At 61.0% G+C, this 19,163-nt stretch overlaps 1 protein-coding gene across 1 annotated transcript in view; it reads left to right on the top strand.

Moving 5' to 3' along the window:
* Nucleotides 1-4,622: 4,622 nt before the first annotated feature.
* LOC144799971 (phospholipid scramblase 2-like) overlaps nt 4,623-19,163 on the top strand; it is a 204,958-nt gene continuing 190,417 nt past the window's right edge. Inside the window, exon 1 of the mRNA XM_078671621.1 lies at nt 4,623-4,740. The gene's annotated coding sequence lies outside the window, so the exon portion shown is untranslated. The remainder of the gene's footprint in view (nt 4,741-19,163) is intronic.

Genomic DNA, 19,163 nt, shown 5'->3' with positions numbered 1-19,163 from the left:
CCTCTCCCTCTCCTCACAGCCCCCACTCCTCCTGCCTCAAGGGTCGCACCTCTCCCTCTCCTCACAGCCCCCTCTCCTCCTGCCTCAAGGGTCGCTCCTCTCCCTCCTCAGCTCTCAGCCCCCTCTCCTCCTGCCTCAAGGGTCGCTCCTCTCCCTCTCCTCAGCTCACAGCCCCCTCTCCTCCTGCCTCAAGGGTCGCTCCTCTCCCTCCTCAGCTCTCAGCCCCCTCTCCTCCTGCCTCAAGGGTCGCTCCTCTCCCTCCTCAGCTCTCAGCCCCCTCTCCTCCTGCCTCAAGGGTCGCTCCTCTCCCTCTCCTCAGCTCACAGCCCCCTCTCCTCCTGCCTCAAGGGTGGCTCCTCTCCCTCTCCTCAGCTCTCAGCCCCCTCTCCTCCTGCCTCAAGGGTCGCTCCTCTCCCTCTTCAGCTCTCAGCCCCCTCTCCTCCTGCCTCAAGGGTCGCTCCTCTCCCTCCTCAGCTCACTGCCCCCTCTCCTCCTGCCTCAAGGGTCGCTCCTCTCCCTCCTCAGCTCTCAGCCCCCTCTCCTCCTGCCTCAAGGGTCGCTCCTCTCCCTCCTCAGCTCTCAGCCCCCTCTCCTCCTGCCTCAAGGGTCGCTCCTCTCCCTCTCCTCAGCTCACAGCCCCCTCTCCTCCTGCCTCAAGGGTCGCTCCTCTCCCTCTCCTCAGCTCACAGCCCCCTCTCCTCCTGCCTCAAGGGTCGCTCCTCTCCCTCTCCTCAGCTCACAGCCCCCTCTCCTCCTGCCTCAAGGGTCGCTCCTCTCCCTCTCCTCAGCTCTCAGCCCCCTCTCCTCCTGCCTCAAGGGTCGCTCCTCTCCCTCTTCAGCTCTCAGCCCCCTCTCCTCCTGCCTCAAGGGTCGCTCCTCTCCCTCTCCTCAGCTCTCAGCCCCCTCTCCTCCTGCCTCAAGGGTCGCTCCTCTCCCTCTTCAGCTCTCAGCCCCCTCTCCTCCTGCCTCAAGGGTCGCTCCTCTCCCTCCTCAGCTCACTGCCCCCTCTCCTCCTGCCTCAAGGGTCGCTCCTCTCCCTCCTCAGCTCTCAGCCCCCTCTCCTCCTGCCTCAAGGGTCGCTCCTCTCCCTCCTCAGCTCTCAGCCCCCTCTCCTCCTGCCTCAAGGGTCGCTCCTCTCCCTCCTCAGCTCTCAGCCCCCTCTCCTCCTGCCTCAAGGGTCGCTCCTCTCCCTCCTCAGCTCTCTGCCCCCTCTCCTCCTGCCTCAAGGGTCGCTCCTCTCCCTCCTCAGCTCTCTGCCCCCTCTCCTCCCGCCTCAAGGGTCACACCTCTCCCTCTCCTCACAGCCCCCTCTCCTCCTGCCTCAAGAGTCGCACCTCTCCCTCTCCTCACAGCCCCCACTCCTCCTGCCTCAAGGGTCGCACCTCTCCCTCTCCTCACAGCCCCCTCTCCTCCTGCCTCAAGGGTCGCTCCTCTCCCTCCTCAGCTCTCAGCCCCCTCTCCTCCTGCCTCAAGGGTCGCTCCTCTCCCTCTCCTCAGCTCACAGCCCCCTCTCCTCCTGCCTCAAGGGTCGCTCCTCTCCCTCTCCTCAGCTCTCAGCCCCCTCTCCTCCTGCCTCAAGGGTCGCTCCTCTCCCTCTCCTCAGCTCACAGCCCCCTCTCCTCCTGCCTCAAGAGTCGCACCTCTCCCTCTCCTCACAGCCCCCACTCCTCCTGCCTCAAGGGTCGCACCTCTCCCTCTCCTCACAGCCCCCTCTCCTCCTGCCTCAAGGGTCGCTCCTCTCCCTCCTCAGCTCTCAGCCCCCTCTCCTCCTGCCTCAAGGGTCGCTCCTCTCCCTCTCCTCAGCTCACAGCCCCCTCTCCTCCTGCCTCAAGGGTCGCTCCTCTCCCTCTCCTCAGCTCTCAGCCCCCTCTCCTCCTGCCTCAAGGGTCGCTCCTCTCCCTCTCCTCAGCTCACAGCCCCCTCTCCTCCTGCCTCAAGGGTCGCTCCTCTCCCTCTCCTCAGCTCTCAGCCCCCTCTCCTCCTGCCTCAAGGGTCGCTCCTCTCCCTCTCCTCAGCTCTCAGCCCCCTCTCCTCCTGCCTCAAGGGTCGCTCCTCTCCCTCTCCTCAGCTCTCAGCCCCCTCTCCTCCTGCCTCAAGGGTCGCTCCTCTCCCTCTCCTCAGCTCTCAGCCCCCTCTCCTCCTGCCTCAAGGGTCGCTCCTCTCCCTCCTCAGCTCTCTGCCCCCTCTCCTCCTGCCTCAAGGGTCGCTCCTCTCCCTCCTCAGCTCTCAGCCCCCTCTCCTCCTGCCTCAAGGGTCGCTCCTCTCCCTCCTCAGCTCACAGCCCCCTCTCCTCCTGCCTCAAGGGTCGCTCCTCTCCCTCTCCTCAGCTCTCAGCCCCCTCTCTTCCTGCCTCAAGGGTCGCTCCTCTCCCTCTCCTCAGCTCTCAGCCCCCTCTCCTCCTGCCTCAAGGGTCGCTCCTCTCCCTCCTCAGCTCTCTGCCCCCTCTCCTCCTGCCTCAAGGGTCGCTCCTCTCCCTCTCCTCAGCTCACAGCCCCCTCTCCTCCTGCCTCAAGGGTCGCTCCTCTCCCTCTCCTCAGCTCTCAGCCCCCTCTCCTCCTGCCTCAAGGGTCGCTCCTCTCCCTCTTCAGCTCTCAGCCCCCTCTCCTCCTGCCTCAAGGGTCGCTCCTCTCCCTCTCTTCAGCTCTCAGCCCCCTCTCCTCCTGCCTCAAGGGTCGCTCCTCTCCCTCTTCAGCTCTCAGCCCCCTCTCCTCCTGCCTCAAGGGTCGCTCCTCTCCCTCCTCAGCTCACTGCCCCCTCTCCTCCTGCCTCAAGGGTCGCTCCTCTCCCTCCTCAGCTCTCAGCCCCCTCTCCTCCTGCCTCATGGGTCGCTCCTCTCCCTCCTCAGCTCTCAGCCCCCTCTCCTCCTGCCTCAAGGGTCGCTCCTCTCCCTCCTCAGCTCTCTGCCCCCTCTCCTCCTGCCTCAAGGGTCGCTCCTCTCCCTCCTCAGCTCTCTGCCCCCTCTCCTCCCGCCTCAAGGGTCACACCTCTCCCTCTCCTCACAGCCCCCTCTCCTCCTGCCTCAAGAGTCGCACCTCTCCCTCTCCTCACAGCCCCCACTCCTCCTGCCTCAAGGGTCGCACCTCTCCCTCTCCTCACAGCCCCCTCTCCTCCTGCCTCAAGGGTCGCTCCTCTCCCTCCTCAGCTCTCAGCCCCCTCTCCTCCTGCCTCAAGGGTCGCTCCTCTCCCTCTCCTCAGCTCACAGCCCCCTCTCCTCCTGCCTCAAGGGTCGCTCCTCTCCCTCTCCTCAGCTCTCAGCCCCCTCTCCTCCTGCCTCAAGGGTCGCTCCTCTCCCTCTCCTCAGCTCACAGCCCCCTCTCCTCCTGCCTCAAGAGTCGCACCTCTCCCTCTCCTCACAGCCCCCACTCCTCCTGCCTCAAGGGTCGCACCTCTCCCTCTCCTCACAGCCCCCTCTCCTCCTGCCTCAAGGGTCGCTCCTCTCCCTCCTCAGCTCTCAGCCCCCTCTCCTCCTGCCTCAAGGGTCGCTCCTCTCCCTCTCCTCAGCTCACAGCCCCCTCTCCTCCTGCCTCAAGGGTCGCTCCTCTCCCTCTCCTCAGCTCTCAGCCCCCTCTCCTCCTGCCTCAAGGGTCGCTCCTCTCCCTCTCCTCAGCTCACAGCCCCCTCTCCTCCTGCCTCAAGGGTCGCTCCTCTCCCTCTCCTCAGCTCTCAGCCCCCTCTCCTCCTGCCTCAAGGGTCGCTCCTCTCCCTCTCCTCAGCTCTCAGCCCCCTCTCCTCCTGCCTCAAGGGTCGCTCCTCTCCCTCTCCTCAGCTCTCAGCCCCCTCTCCTCCTGCCTCAAGGGTCGCTCCTCTCCCTCCTCAGCTCTCTGCCCCCTCTCCTCCTGCCTCAAGGGTCGCTCCTCTCCCTCCTCAGCTCTCAGCCCCCTCTCCTCCTGCCTCAAGGGTCGCTCCTCTCCCTCCTCAGCTCACAGCCCCCTCTCCTCCTGCCTCAAGGGTCGCTCCTCTCCCTCTCCTCAGCTCTCAGCCCCCTCTCTTCCTGCCTCAAGGGTCGCTCCTCTCCCTCTCCTCAGCTCTCAGCCCCCTCTCCTCCTGCCTCAAGGGTCGCTCCTCTCCCTCCTCAGCTCTCTGCCCCCTCTCCTCCTGCCTCAAGGGTCGCTCCTCTCCCTCCTCAGCTCTCAGCCCCCTCTCCTCCTGCCTCAAGGGTCGCTCCTCTCCCTCCTCAGCTCTCAGCCCCCTCTCCTCCTGCCTCAAGGGTCGCTCCTCTCCCTCCTCAGCTCACAGCCCCCTCTCCTCCTGCCTCAAGGGTCGCTCCTCTCCCTCCTCAGCTCACAGCCCCCTCTCCTCCTGCCTCAAGGGTCGCTCCTCTCCCTCCTCAGCTCTCAGCCCCCTCTCCTCCTGCCTCAAGGGTCGCACCTCTCTCCCTCTCCTCACTGCCCCCTCTCCTCCTGCCTCAAGGGTCGCTCCTCTCCCTCCTCAGCTCTCAGCCCCCCCTCTCCTCCTGCCTCAAGGGTCGCACCTCTCTCCCTCCTCAGCTCTCAGTCCCTCCACCACCTGCCTCCAGTCCTCACCCTGAGATCTCACGTTCCCACTTTCCAGGCCCAGAGAAGCCACGCCCCCTGGGTGTCAGGGCTTCTCATTGGTCCGCTGTCCACTGCCCCGCCCCTGGGGTGGAAACCACACAACAGGAAAATATTCTTCACGAAGAAAGGGCAGCTGCGGTGCCTGAGCTGGGGGGCAGAGGAGGGCCAGGAACCCCCCAGGAGCGACGGGACCTGCTGCTGCAAGGTAAGGAGGGCGTAGGGGCCCCCAGATTTCAAGACCCCCTCCCTGGAGCAGAGCACAGGGGCCCCCAGGTTACAAGACCCCTCCTCCCTGGAGAAGAGCACAGGGGCCCCCAGATTACAAGACCCCCCTCCCTGGAGAAGAACACAGGGGCCCCCAGATTACAAGACCCCCCACCCTGTAGCACAGGGGCCCCAGATTACAAGACCCCTCTCCCTGGAGAAGAGCACAGGGGCCCCCAGATTACAAGAACCCCCTCCCTGTAGCACAGGGGCCCCAGATTACAAGACCCCCCTCCCTGGAGAAGAGCCCAGGGGCCCCCAGATTACAAGAACCCCCTCCCTGTAGCACAGGGGCCCTGGTCACGAGACCCCTCCTCCCTCGAGAAGACTGACTGACAGACAGACAGAGGCCTGTGGCAGGCGCAGGGGTGTGACCAGGAGTGAGAGCAAAGACCCATCTGTGGCGGGGCAAACGAGGGGGGCTCCCCATCCACCCCCTGCTCCACGGGGAGGGGGGTATTTAATTTAAATATCTAGTTATCCATAACTGCCATGTTATACCAGTCCCTCTCAGAAGGCCCCGCCTGTCCACCCGTGGATCACTGTATCTCTCTGTATCTCTGATCTCCCTTTCACCGGGCGCGCGCTCCGAAGCCCCGAAGTTGTGAATGGAGGGGGGAGCCGGGGTGAGGCGTCACGACTCATTGTAAAGCAGTCATGTAAATACAATTCAAGGCTGGCATTAAGAGCGATCACTATTGTGCAGCCTCGGGGCAGGGGTCCTTCTTGTCTCGTTGGCCGTCTTACTCCTGTCTGTAGGCCTGATGATGTCATCCTGGTGTAAACTCACACCCGAGCTGGGGTCCGAGTACAGTCCGTGGCGCGCGGGTTGTGCTCCCCTGAACCCCTCTTTTGTTTCTGGATGTTACATTTTCCCAGTTTGTGCCTGCATAGCACCTTGAAGCGGGGGCGCCCCAGTGCAGAGCTATGTATGCATCCAGCCACTATACAGCGCCTTGAAGCGGGGGCGCCCCAGTGCAGAGCTATGTATGCATTCAGCCACTATACAGCGCCTTGAAGCGGGGGCTCCCCGCGCAGAGCCATGTGTGCATTCAGCCACTCTACAGCGCCTTGGAGCTTCCGGTCACTCTGCAGCGCTTTACTCGACGGTGACTTGAGCACAAGCCTAGGGGGACACGGGTGTATTTTCGGATATTTTAGCGTCTATGAGAAGTTGGGAGGGGGAGGGGGGGGGGGCATTGAGAATTCGGTCTAACTTGCACCACCCCTCGAAGCCGCCCCTCTTTCATCAGCTGAGGGGCGTGTCCTGGCAGCAGTGATCCATGACAGGGGGCGGGGCCTGTTCGAGGTGTGACGAGTGACTGCTTCCCTCAGAGCCACATGGAGGGACAGGCTGGACCTGAGGGGAGTGAGACTTCCTTCAAAGCCACAGGGAGGGACAGGCTGGACCTGTGGGGGGTGAGACTTCCTTCAAAGCCACAGGGAGGGACATGCTGGACCTGAGGGGAGTGAGACTTCCTACAGAGCCACAGGGAGGGACATGCTGGACCTGAGGGGAGTGAGACTTCCTATAAAGCCACAGGGAGGGACATGCTGGACCTGAGGGGAGTGAGACTTCCTATAAAGCCACAGGGAGGGACATGCTGGACCTGAGGGGAGTGAGACTTCCTACAAAGCCACAGGGAGGGACATGCTGGACCTGAGGGGAGTGAGACTTCCTATAAAGCCACAGGGAGGGACATGCTGGACCTGAGGGGAGTGAGACTTCCTATAAAGCCACAGGGAGGGACATGCTGGACCTGTGGGGAGTGAGACTTCCTATAAAGCCACAGGGAGGGACATGCTGGACCTGAGGGGAGTGAGACTTCCTATAAAGCCACAGGGAGGGACATGCTGGACCTGAGGGGAGTGAGACTTCCTACAGAGCCACAGGGAGGGACATGCTGGACCCGAGGGGAGTGAGACTTCCTACAAAGCCACAGGGAGGGACATGCTGGACCTGAGGGGAGTGAGACTTCCTACAAAGCCACAGGGAGGGACATGCTGGACCTGTGGGGGTGAGACTTCCTACAAAGCCACAGGGAGGGACATGCTGGACCTGAGGGGAGTGAGACTTCCTTCAAAGCCACAGGGAGGGACATGCTGGACCTGAGGGGGTGAGACTTCCTACAGAGCCACAGGGAGGGACATGCTGGACCTGAGGGGGTGAGACTTCCTACAGAGCCACAGGGAGGGACATGCTGGACCCGAGGGGAGTGAGACTTCCTACAAAGCCACAGGGAGGAACATGCTGGACCTGAGGGGAGTGAGACTTCCTATAAAGCCACAGGGAGGGACATGCTGGACCTGAGGGGGTGAGACTTCCTACAGAGCCACAGGGAGGGACATGCTGGACCCGAGGGGAGTGAGACTTCCTACAAAGCCACAGGGAGGAACATGCTGGACCTGAGGGGAGTGAGACTTCCTATAAAGCCACAGGGAGGGACATGCTGGACCTGAGGGGAGTGAGACTTCCTTCAAAGCCACAGGGAGGGACATGCTGGACCCGAGGGGAGTGAGACTTCCTATAAAGCCACAGGGAGGGACATGCTGGACCTGAGGGGAGTGAGACTTCCTTCAAAGCCACAGGGAGGGACAGGCTGGACCTGTGGGGGGTGAGACTTCCTTCAAAGCCACAGGGAGGGACATGCTGGACCTGAGGGGAGCGAGACTTCCTACAGAGCCACAGGGAGGGACATGCTGGACCTGAGGGGAGTGAGACTTCCTATAAAGCCACAGGGAGGGACATGCTGGACCTGAGGGGAGTGAGACTTCCTATAAAGCCACAGGGAGGGACATGCTGGACCTGAGGGGAGTGAGACTTCCTACAAAGCCACAGGGAGGGACATGCTGGACCTGAGGGGAGTGAGACTTCCTATAAAGCCACAGGGAGGGACATGCTGGACCTGAGGGGAGTGAGACTTCCTATAAAGCCACAGGGAGGGACATGCTGGACCTGTGGGGAGTGAGACTTCCTATAAAGCCACAGGGAGGGACATGCTGGACCTGAGGGGAGTGAGACTTCCTATAAAGCCACAGGGAGGGACATGCTGGACCTGAGGGGAGTGAGACTTCCTACAGAGCCACAGGGAGGGACATGCTGGACCCGAGGGGAGTGAGACTTCCTACAAAGCCACAGGGAGGGACATGCTGGACCTGAGGGGAGTGAGACTTCCTACAAAGCCACAGGGAGGGACATGCTGGACCTGTGGGGGTGAGACTTCCTACAAAGCCACAGGGAGGGACATGCTGGACCTGAGGGGAGTGAGACTTCCTTCAAAGCCACAGGGAGGGACATGCTGGACCTGAGGGGGTGAGACTTCCTACAGAGCCACAGGGAGGGACATGCTGGACCTGAGGGGGTGAGACTTCCTACAGAGCCACAGGGAGGGACATGCTGGACCCGAGGGGAGTGAGACTTCCTACAAAGCCACAGGGAGGAACATGCTGGACCTGAGGGGAGTGAGACTTCCTATAAAGCCACAGGGAGGGACATGCTGGACCTGAGGGGGTGAGACTTCCTACAGAGCCACAGGGAGGGACATGCTGGACCCGAGGGGAGTGAGACTTCCTACAAAGCCACAGGGAGGAACATGCTGGACCTGAGGGGAGTGAGACTTCCTATAAAGCCACAGGGAGGGACATGCTGGACCTGAGGGGGTGAGACTTCCTTCAAAGCCACAGGGAGGGACATGCTGGACCTGTGGGGAGTGAGACTTCCTTCAAAGCCACAGGGAGGGCCATGCTGGACCTGTGGGGGTGAGACTTCCTACAGAGCCACAGGGAGGGACATGCTGGACCCGAGGGGAGTGAGACTTCCTACAAAGCCACAGGGAGGAACATGCTGGACCTGAGGGGAGTGAGACTTCCTTCAAAGCCACAGGGAGGGACAGGCTGGACCTGTGGGGGGTGAGACTTCCTTCAAAGCCACAGGGAGGGACATGCTGGACCTGAGGGGAGTGAGACTTCCTACAGAGCCACAGGGAGGGACATGCTGGACCTGAGGGGGTGATACTTCCTACAGAGCCACAGGGAGGGACATGCTGGACCCGAGGGGAGTGAGACTTCCTACAGAGCCACAGGGAGGGACATGCTGGACCTGAGGGAAGTGAGACTTCCTACAGAGCCACAGGGAGGGACAGGCTGGACCTGTGGGGGGTGAGACTTCCTACAGAGCCACAGGGAGGGACATGCTGGACCTGAGGGGGTGAGACTTCCTACAAAGCCACAGGGAGGGACATGCTGGACCTGAGGGGAGTGAGACTTCCTATAAAGCCACAGGGAGGGACATGCTGGACCTGAGGGGAGTGAGACTTCCTACAGAGCCACAGGGAGGGACATGCTGGACCCGAGGGGAGTGAGACTTCCTATAAAGCCACAGGGAGGGACATGCTGGACCTGAGGGGAGTGAGACTTCCTTCAAAGCCACAGGGAGGGACAGGCTGGACCTGTGGGGGGTGAGACTTCCTTCAAAGCCACAGGGAGGGACATGCTGGACCTGAGGGGAGTGAGACTTCCTACAGAGCCACAGGGAGGGACATGCTGGACCTGAGGGGAGTGAGACTTCCTATAAAGCCACAGGGAGGGACATGCTGGACCTGAGGGGAGTGAGACTTCCTATAAAGCCACAGGGAGGGACATGCTGGACCTGAGGAGAGTGAGACTTCCTACAAAGCCACAGGGAGGGACATGCTGGACCTGAGGGGAGTGAGACTTCCTATAAAGCCACAGGGAGGGACATGCTGGACCTGAGGGGAGTGAGACTTCCTATAAAGCCACAGGGAGGGACATGCTGGACCTGTGGGGAGTGAGACTTCCTATAAAGCCACAGGGAGGGACATGCTGGACCTGAGGGGAGTGAGACTTCCTATAAAGCCACAGGGAGGGACATGCTGGACCTGAGGGGAGTGAGACTTCCTACAGAGCCACAGGGAGGGACATGCTGGACCCGAGGGGAGTGAGACTTCCTACAAAGCCACAGGGAGGGACATGCTGGACCTGAGGGGAGACTTCCTACAAAGCCACAGGGAGGGACATGCTGGACCTGTGGGGGTGAGACTTCCTACAAAGCCACAGGGAGGGACATGCTGGACCTGAGGGGAGTGAGACTTCCTTCAAAGCCACAGGGAGGGACATGCTGGACCTGAGGGGGTGAGACTTCCTACAGAGCCACAGGGAGGGACATGCTGGACCTGAGGGGGTGAGACTTCCTACAGAGCCACAGGGAGGGACATGCTGGACCCGAGGGGAGTGAGACTTCCTACAAAGCCACAGGGAGGAACATGCTGGACCTGAGGGGAGTGAGACTTCCTATAAAGCCACAGGGAGGGACATGCTGGACCTGAGGGGGTGAGACTTCCTACAGAGCCACAGGGAGGGACATGCTGGACCCGAGGGGAGTGAGACTTCCTACAAAGCCACAGGGAGGAACATGCTGGACCTGAGGGGAGTGAGACTTCCTATAAAGCCACAGGGAGGGACATGCTGGACCTGAGGGGGTGAGACTTCCTTCAAAGCCACAGGGAGGGACATGCTGGACCTGTGGGGAGTGAGACTTCCTTCAAAGCCACAGGGAGGGCCATGCTGGACCTGTGGGGGTGAGACTTCCTACAGAGCCACAGGGAGGGACATGCTGGACCCGAGGGGAGTGAGACTTCCTACAAAGCCACAGGGAGGAACATGCTGGACCTGAGGGGAGTGAGACTTCCTTCAAAGCCACAGGGAGGGACAGGCTGGACCTGTGGGGGGTGAGACTTCCTTCAAAGCCACAGGGAGGGACATGCTGGACCTGAGGGGAGTGAGACTTCCTACAGAGCCACAGGGAGGGACATGCTGGACCTGAGGGGGTGATACTTCCTACAGAGCCACAGGGAGGGACATGCTGGACCCGAGGGGAGTGAGACTTCCTACAGAGCCACAGGGAGGGACATGCTGGACCTGAGGGGAGTGAGACTTCCTACAGAGCCACAGGGAGGGACAGGCTGGACCTGTGGGGGTGAGACTTCCTACAGAGCCACAGGGAGGGACATGCTGGACCTGAGGGGGTGAGACTTCCTACAAAGCCACAGGGAGGGACATGCTGGACCTGAGGGGAGTGAGACTTCCTATAAAGCCACAGGGAGGGACATGCTGGACCTGAGGGGAGTGAGACTTCCTACAGAGCCACAGGGAGGGACATGCTGGACCCGAGGGGAGTGAGACTTCCTACAAAGCCACAGGGAGGAACATGCTGGACCTGAGGGGAGTGAGACTTCCTACAAAGCCACAGGGAGGGACATGCTGGACCTGAGGGGAGTGAGACTTCCTTCAAAGCCACAGGGAGGGACATGCTGGACCTGTGGGGGTGAGACTTCCTACAAAGCCACAGGGAGGGACATGCTGGACCCGAGGGGAGTGAGACTTCCTATAAAGCCACAGGGAGGGACATGCTGGACCCGAGGGGAGTGAGACTTCCTACAAAGCCACAGGGAGGGACATGCTGGACCTGAGGGGAGTGAGACTTCCTTCAAAGCCACAGGGAGGGACATGCTGGACCTGAGGGGAGTGAGACTTCCTTCAAAGCCACAGGGAGGGACATGCTGGACCTGTGGGGGTGAGACTTCCTACAAAGCCACAGGGAGGGACATGCTGGACCTGAGGGGGTGAGACTTCCCTCAAAGCCACAGGGAGGGACATGCTGGCCCTGTGGGGAGTGAGACTTCCTATAAAGCCACAGGGAGGGACATGCTGGACCTGAGGGGGTGAGACTTCCTACAGAGCCACAGGGAGGGACATGCTGGACCTGAGGGGAGTGAGACTTCCTTCAAAGCCACAGGGAGGGACATGCTGGACCTGAGGGGAGTGAGACTTCCTACAGAGCCACAGGGAGGGACATGCTGGACCTGAGGGGAGTGAGACTTCCTACAAAGCCACAGGGAGGGACATGCTGGACCTGAGGGGGTGAGACTTCCTTCAAAGCCACAGGGAGGCCATGCTGGCCCTGAGGGGGTGAGACTTCCTACAAAGCCACAGGGAGGGACATGCTGGACCCGAGGGGAGTGAGACTTCCTACAAAGCCACAGGGAGGGACATGCTGGACCTGAGGGGAGTGAGACTTCCTACAGAGCCACAGGGAGGGACATGCTGGACCTGAGGGGAGTGAGACTTCCTTCAAAGCCACAGGGAGGGACATGCTGGACCTGAGGGGGTGAGACTTCCTTCAAAGCCACAGGGAGGGACATGCTGGACCTGAGGGGGTGAGACTTCCTATAAAGCCACAGGGAGGGACATGCTGGACCTGAGGGGGTGAGACTTCCTATAAAGCCACAGGGAGGGACATGCTGGACCTGAGGGGGTGAGACTTCCTACAGAGCCACAGGGAGGGACATGCTGGACCCGAGGGGAGTGAGACTTCCTACAGAGCCACAGGGAGGGACATGCTGGACCTGAGGGGGTGAGACTTCCTATAAAGCCACAGGGAGGGACATGCTGGACCTGAGGGGAGTGAGACTTCCTATAAAGCCACAGGGAGGGACATGCTGGACCTGAGGGGAGTGAGACTTCCTTCAAAGCCATAGGGAGGGACAGGCTTGACCTGAGGGGAGTGAGACTTCCTACAAAGCCACAGGGAGGGACATGCTGGACCTGAGGGGGTGAGACTTCCTTCAAAGCCACAGGGAGGGACATGCTGGCCCTGAGGGGGTGAGACTTCCTATAAAGCCACAGGGAGGGACATGCTGGACCTGAGGGGGTGAGACTTCCTTCAAAGCCACAGGGAGGGACATGCTGGATCCGAGGGGAGTGAGACTTCCTACAAAGCCACAGGGAGGGACATGCTGGACCTGAGGGGAGTTAGACTTCCTTCAAAGCCACAGGGAGGGACATGCTGGACCCGAGGGGAGTGAGACTTCCTACAGAGCCACAGGGAGGGACATGCTGGACCTGAGGGGAGTGAGACTTCCTTCAAAGCCACAGGGAGGGTCATGCTGGCCCTGAGGGGAGTGAGACTTCCTTCAAAGCCACAGGGAGGGACATGCCGGAACTGTGGAGAAAGGCAAGCTGGGTCTTTGGAGACAGCACAGCTTCCCACAGAAACCTCACGGACGGGCTGGTTGGGGCTGTGGAGATCAGGGAAACGTCATTTAGAAACCACAGGAAATGACGTACTGCAGTATGGAGAAAAAGAAAACAAAGAAGAAAATATTTCTACGACGAGTGACATGCTGGCGCTGTGGAGACCAAAAAAGTACTTCCTGCGGTGACCACAAGGAGCGAAATGAGGGGGAAAATCTGGGAGCCCAAAAACATATGTATTAGCGGCCAGATCCACTGAACCCCCCCTCATTTCCGGCACTGACAAGGAGAGGCTGCGGGGGCTCTGGAAGCTGAAGACCTTTCTGCTGAAACTGCAGGTAGGGACAAGCCAGGTCCATGGATACAGGGGGTTACTGCGTAAGCCACAGGTTGGGGTATGGCAGGACCGTGGACGCAGAGAGCTTCCTATGGAAGCCAGAGGTTGGAACATGCAGGGGCCATTGGTAGAGAGGTTCGTTTAGAACCCACAGATAGGGGTATGGTAGGACCGTGGTCTTCTGCGGGAAGCTCAGCGCCCACGGTCCCAGCATGTCCCACCTGTGGCTTCTGCGGGAAGCTCAGTGTCTACGGTCCCAGCATGTCCCACCTGTTGCTTCTGCGGGAAGCTCAGTGTCCACGGTCCCAGCATGTCCCACCTGTGGCTTCTGCTGGAAGCTCAGCGCCCACGGTCCCAGCATGTCCCACCTGTGGCGTCTGCGGGAAGCTCAGTGTCCACGGTCCCAGCATGTCCCACCTGTGGCGTCTGCGGGAAGCTCAGTGTCCACGGTCCCAGCATGTCCCACCTGTGGCTTCGGCTGGAAGCTCTGAGCGTCCTCGGTCCTAGCATGTCTCACCTGTGGCTTCTGCGGGAAGCTCAGTGTCCACGGTCCCAGCATGTCTCACCTGTGGCTTCTGCAGGAAGCTCACAGTGTCCACGGTCTTAGCATGTCTCACCTGTGGCTTCTGCGGGAAGCTCTCAGCATCCATGGTCCCAGCATGTCTCACCTGTGGCTTCTGTGGGAAGCTCAGTGTCCACGGTCCCAGCATGTCTCACCTGTGGCTTCTGCAGGAAGCTCACAGTGTCCACGGTCTTAGCATGTCTCACCTGTGGCTTCTGCGGGAAGCTCTCAGCATCCATGGTCCCAGCATGTCTCACCTGTGGCTTCTGCAGGAAGCTCAGCGTCCACGGTCCTAAGATGTCCCACCTGTGGCTTCTGCGGGAAGTTGCCTGTGCCCACGGTCCCAGCATGTCCCACCTGTGGCTTCTGCCGGAAGCTCAGCGTCCACGGTCCCAGCATGTCCCACCTGTGGCTTCTGCTGGAAGCTCAGCGCCCACGGTCCCAGCATGTCCCACCTGTGGCTTCTGCAGGAAGCTCAGCGTCCACGGTCCTAGGATGTCCCACCTGTGGCTTCTGCGGGAAGCTCTCGGCGTCCACGGTCCCAGCATGTCCCACCTGTGGCTTCTGCCGGAAGCTCAGCGTCCACGGTCCTAGGATGTCCCACCTGTTGCTTCTGCGGGAAGCTCTGAGCGTCCACGGTCCCAGCATGTCTCACCTGTGGCTTCTACAGGAAGCTGTCTGTGTCCACGGTCCCAGCATGTCCCACCTGTGGCTTCTGCAGGAAGCTCACAGTGTCCACGGTCCCAGCATGTCCCACCTGTGGCTTCTACAGGAAGCTCAGAGTCCACGGTCCCACCTGTTGCTTCTGCGGGAAGCTCACAGTGTCCACGGTCCCAGCATGTCCCACGTGTGGCTTCTGCAGGAAGCTCACAGTGTCCACGGTCCCAGCATGTCCCACCTGTGGCTTCTACAGGAAGCTCAGAGTCCACGGTCCCACCTGTTGCTTCTGCGGGAAGCTCACAGTGTCCACGGTCCCAGCATGTCCCACGTGTGGCTTCTGCAGGAAGCTCACAGTGTCCACGGTCCCAGCATGTCCCACCTGTGGCTTCTACAGGAAGCTCAGAGTCCACGGTCCCACCTGTGGCTTCTGCAGGAAGCTCACAGTGTCCACGGTCTTAGCATGTCTCACCTGTCGCTTCTGCAGGAAGCTCACAGTGTCCACGGTCTTAGCATGTCTCACCTGTGGCTTCTGCGGGAAGCTCTCAGCATCCATGGTCCCAGCATGTCTCACCTGTGGCTTCTGCAGGAAGCTCAGCGTCCACGGTCCTAGCATGTCCCACCTGTGGCTTCTGCGGGAAGCTCTGAGCGTCCACGGTCCCAGCATGTCTCACCTGTGGCTTCTGCGGGAAGCTCAGTGTCCACGGTCCCAGCATGTCCCACCTGTTGCTTCTGCGGGAAGCTCTGAGCGTCCACGGTCCCAGCATGTCCCACCTGTTGCTTCTGCGGGAAGCTCACAGTGTCCACGGTCCCAGCATGTCCCACGTGTGGCTTCTGCAGGAAGCTCACAGTGTCCACGGTCCCAGCATGTCCCACCTGTGGCTTCTACAGGAAGCTCAGAGTCCACGGTCCCACCTGTTGCTTCTGCGGGAAGCTCACAGTGTCCACGGTCTTAGCATGTCTCACCTGTGGCTTCTGCAGGAAGCTCACAGTGTCCACGGTCTTAGCATGTCCCACCTTTGGCTTCTGTGGGAAGCTCAGTGTCCACGGTCCCAGCATGTCTCACCTGTGGCTTCTGCAGGAAGCTCACAGTGTCCACGGTCTTAGCATGTCTCACCTGTGGCTTCTGCGGGAAGCTCTCAGCATCCATGGTCCCAGCATGTCTCACCTGTGGCTTCTGCAGGAAGCTCAGCGTCCACGGTCCTAGGATGTCCCACCTGTGGCTTCTGCGGGAAGCTCTGAGCGCCCACGGTCCCAGCATGTCCCACCTGTGGCTTCTGCGGGAAGCTCAGTGTCCACGGTCCCAGCATGTCCCACCTGTGGCTTCTGCGGGAAGCTCACAGTGTCCACGGTCCCAGCATGTCTCACCTGTGGCTTCTGCAGGAAGCTCAGCGTCCACGGTCCTAGGATGTCCCACCTGTGGCTTCTGCGGGAAGCTCAGTGTCCACGGTCCCAGCATGTCTCACCTGTGGCTTCTGCAGGAAGCTCAGCGTCCACGGTCCTAGGATGTCCCACCTGTGGCTTCTGCGGGAAGCTCTGAGCGTCCATGGTCCCAGCATGTCCCACCTATAGCTTCTACAGGAAGCTCAGTGTCCACAGTCCCAGCATGTCTCACCTGTGGCTTCTGCGGGAAGCTCAGCGTCCACGGTCCTAGGATGTCTCACCTGTGGCTTCTGCGGGAAGCTCTGAGCGTCCACGGTCCCAGCATGTCCCACCTGTGGCTTCTGCGGGAAGCTCAGTGTCCACGGTCCCAGCATGTCTCACCTGTGGCTTCTGCAGGAAGCTCACAGTGTCCACGGTCCCAGCATGTCTCACCTGTGGCTTCTGCGGGAAGCTCACAGTGTCCACAGTCCCAGCATGTCCCACCTGTGGCTTCTGCTGGAAGCTCAGTGTCCACGGTCCCAGCATTACCCACCTGTGGCTTCTGTGGGAAGCTCAGCGCCCACGGTCCCAGCATGTCCCACCTGTGGCTTCTGCGGGAAGCTCAGTGTCCACGGTCCCAGCATGTCTCACCTGTGGCTTCTGCAGGAAGCTCACAGTGTCCACGGTCCCAGCATGTCTCACCTGTGGCTTCTGCGGGAAGCTCTCGGCGTCCACAATCCCAGCATGTCCCACCTGTGGCTTCTGCGGGAAGCTCTGTGTCCACGGTCCCAGCATGTCCCGCCTGTGGCTTCTGCTGGAAGCTCAGCGTCCACGGTCCCAGCATGTCCCACCTGTTGCTTCTGCGGGAAGCTCACAGTGTCCACGGTCCCAGCATGTCCCACCTGTGGCTTCTGCAGGAAGCTCACAGTGTCCACAGTCTTAGCATGTCTCACCTGTGGCTTCTACAGGAAGCTCAGAGTCCACGGTCCCACCTGTTGCTTCTGCGGGAAGCTCACAGTGTCCACGGTCCCAGCATGTCTCACCTGTGGCTTCTGCAGGAAGCTCACAGTGTCCACGGTCTTAGCATGTCTCACCTGTGGCTTCTGCAGGAAGCTCAGCGCCCACGGTCCCAGCATGTCCCACCTGTGGCTTCTGCGGGAAGCTCTCGGCGTCCACAGTCCCAGCATGTCCCACCTGTGGCTTCTGCGGGAAGCTCTCGGCATCCATGGTCCCAGCATGTCACACCTGTGGCTTCTGCAGGAAGCTCAGCGTCCACGGTCCTAGGATGTCCCACCTGTTGCTTCTGCGGGAAGCTCTGAGCGTCCACGGTCCCAGCATGTCCCACCTATAGCTTCTACAGGAAGCTGTCTGTGTCCACGGTCCCAGCATGTCCCACCTGTTGCTTCTGCGGGAAGCTCACAGTGTCCACGGTCCCAGCATGTCCCACGTGTGGCTTCTGCAGGAAGCTCACAGTGTCCACGGTCCCAGCATGTCCCACCTGTGGCTTCTACAGGAAGCTCAGAGTCCACGGTCCCACCTGTTGCTTCTGCGGGAAGCTCACAGTGTCCACGGTCTTAGCATGTCTCACCTGTGGCTTCTGCAGGAAGCTCACAGTGTCCACGGTCTTAGCATGTCCCACCTTTGGCTTCTGTGGGAAGCTCAGTGTCCACGGTCCCAGCATGTCTCACCTGTGGCTTCTGCAGGAAGCTCACAGTGTCCACGGTCTTAGCATGTCTCACCTGTGGCTTCTGCGGGAAGCTCTCAGCATCCATGGTCCCAGCATGTCTCACCTGTGGCTTCTGCAGGAAGCTCAGCGTCCACGGTCCTAGGATGTCCCACCTGTGGCTTCTGCGGGAAGCTCTGAGCGCCCACGGTCCCAGCATGTCCCACCTGTGGCTTCTGCGGGAAGCTCAGTGTCCACGGTCCCAGCATGTCCCACCTGTGGCTTCTGCGGGAAGCTCACAGTGTCCACGGTCCCAGCATGTCTCACCTGTGGCTTCTGCAGGAAGCTCAGCGTCCACGGTCCTAGGATGTCCCACCTGTGGCTTCTGCGGGAAGCTCAGTGTCCACGGTCCCAGCATGTCTCACCTGTGGCTTCTGCAGGAAGCTCAGCGTCCACGGTCCTAGGATGTCCCACCTGTGGCTTCTGCGGGAAGCTCTGAGCGCCCACGGTCCCAGCATGTCCCACCTGTGGCTTCTGCGGGAAGCTCTGAGCGTCCACGGTCCCAGCATGTCCCACCTATAGCTTCTACAGGAAGCTCAGTGTCCACAGTCCCAGCATGTCTCACCTGTGGCTTCTGCGGGAAGCTCAGCGTCCACGGTCCTAGGATGTCTCACCTGTGGCTTCTGCGGGAAGCTCTGAGCGTCCACGGTCCCAGCATGTCCCACCTGTGGCTTCAGCGGGAAGCTCAGTGTCCACGGTCCCAGCATGTCTCACCTGTGGCTTCTGCAGGAAGCTCACAGTGTCCACGGTCCCAGCATGTCTCACCTGTGGCTTCTGCGGGAAGCTCACAGTGTCCACAGTCCCAGCATGTCCCACCTGTGGCTTCTGCTGGAAGCTCAGTGTCCACGGTCCCAGCATGTCCCACCTGTGGCTTCTGTGGGAAGCTCAGCGCCCACGGTCCCAGCATGTCCCACCTGTGGCTTCTGCGGGAAGCTCAGTGTCCACGGTCCCAGCATGTCTCACCTGTGGCTTCTGCAGGAAGCTCACAGTGTCCACGGTCCCAGCATGTCTCACCTGTGGCTTCTGCGGGAAGCTCTCGGCGTCCACAATCCCAGCATGTCCCACCTGTGGCTTCTGCGGGAAGCTCTGTGTCCACGGTCCCAGCATGTCTCACCTGTGGCTTCTGCGGGAAGCTCAGCGTCCACGGTCCTAGGATGTCTCACCTGTGGCTTCTGCGGGAAGCTCTGAGCGTCCACGGTCCCAGCATGTCCCACCTGTGGCTTCAGCGGGAAGCTCAGTGTCCACGGTCCCAGCATGTCCCACCTGTGGCTTCTGCTGGAAGCTCAGCGTCCACGGTCCCAGCATGTCCCACCTGTGGCTTCTGCGGGAAGCTCAGTGTCCACGGTCCCAGCATGTCCCACCTGTGGCTTCTGCTGGAAGCTCAGTGTCCACGGTCCCAGCATGTCCCACCTGTGGCTTCTACAGGGAGCTCACAGTGCCCACGGTCCCAGCATGTCCCCCTGTGGCTTCTGCAGGAAGCTCAGTGTCCACGGTCCCTGCATGTCCCACCTGTGGCTTCTACAGGGAGCTCACAGTGCCCACGGTCCCAGCATGTCCCCCTGTGGCTTCTGCAGGAAGCTCAGTGTCCACGGTCCCTGCATGTCCCCCTGTGGCTTCTGCAGGAAGCTCAGTGTCCACGGTCTTAGCATGTCTCACCTGTGGCTTCTGCAG

Source organism: Lissotriton helveticus, chromosome 12 (assembly GCF_964261635.1).
Source record: "Lissotriton helveticus chromosome 12, aLisHel1.1, whole genome shotgun sequence".
Taxonomy (NCBI): Eukaryota; Metazoa; Chordata; class Amphibia; order Caudata; family Salamandridae; genus Lissotriton; species Lissotriton helveticus.
Note: the sequence above shows the minus strand (reverse complement) of the source record. Positions and strands in the feature narration are given on the sequence as shown.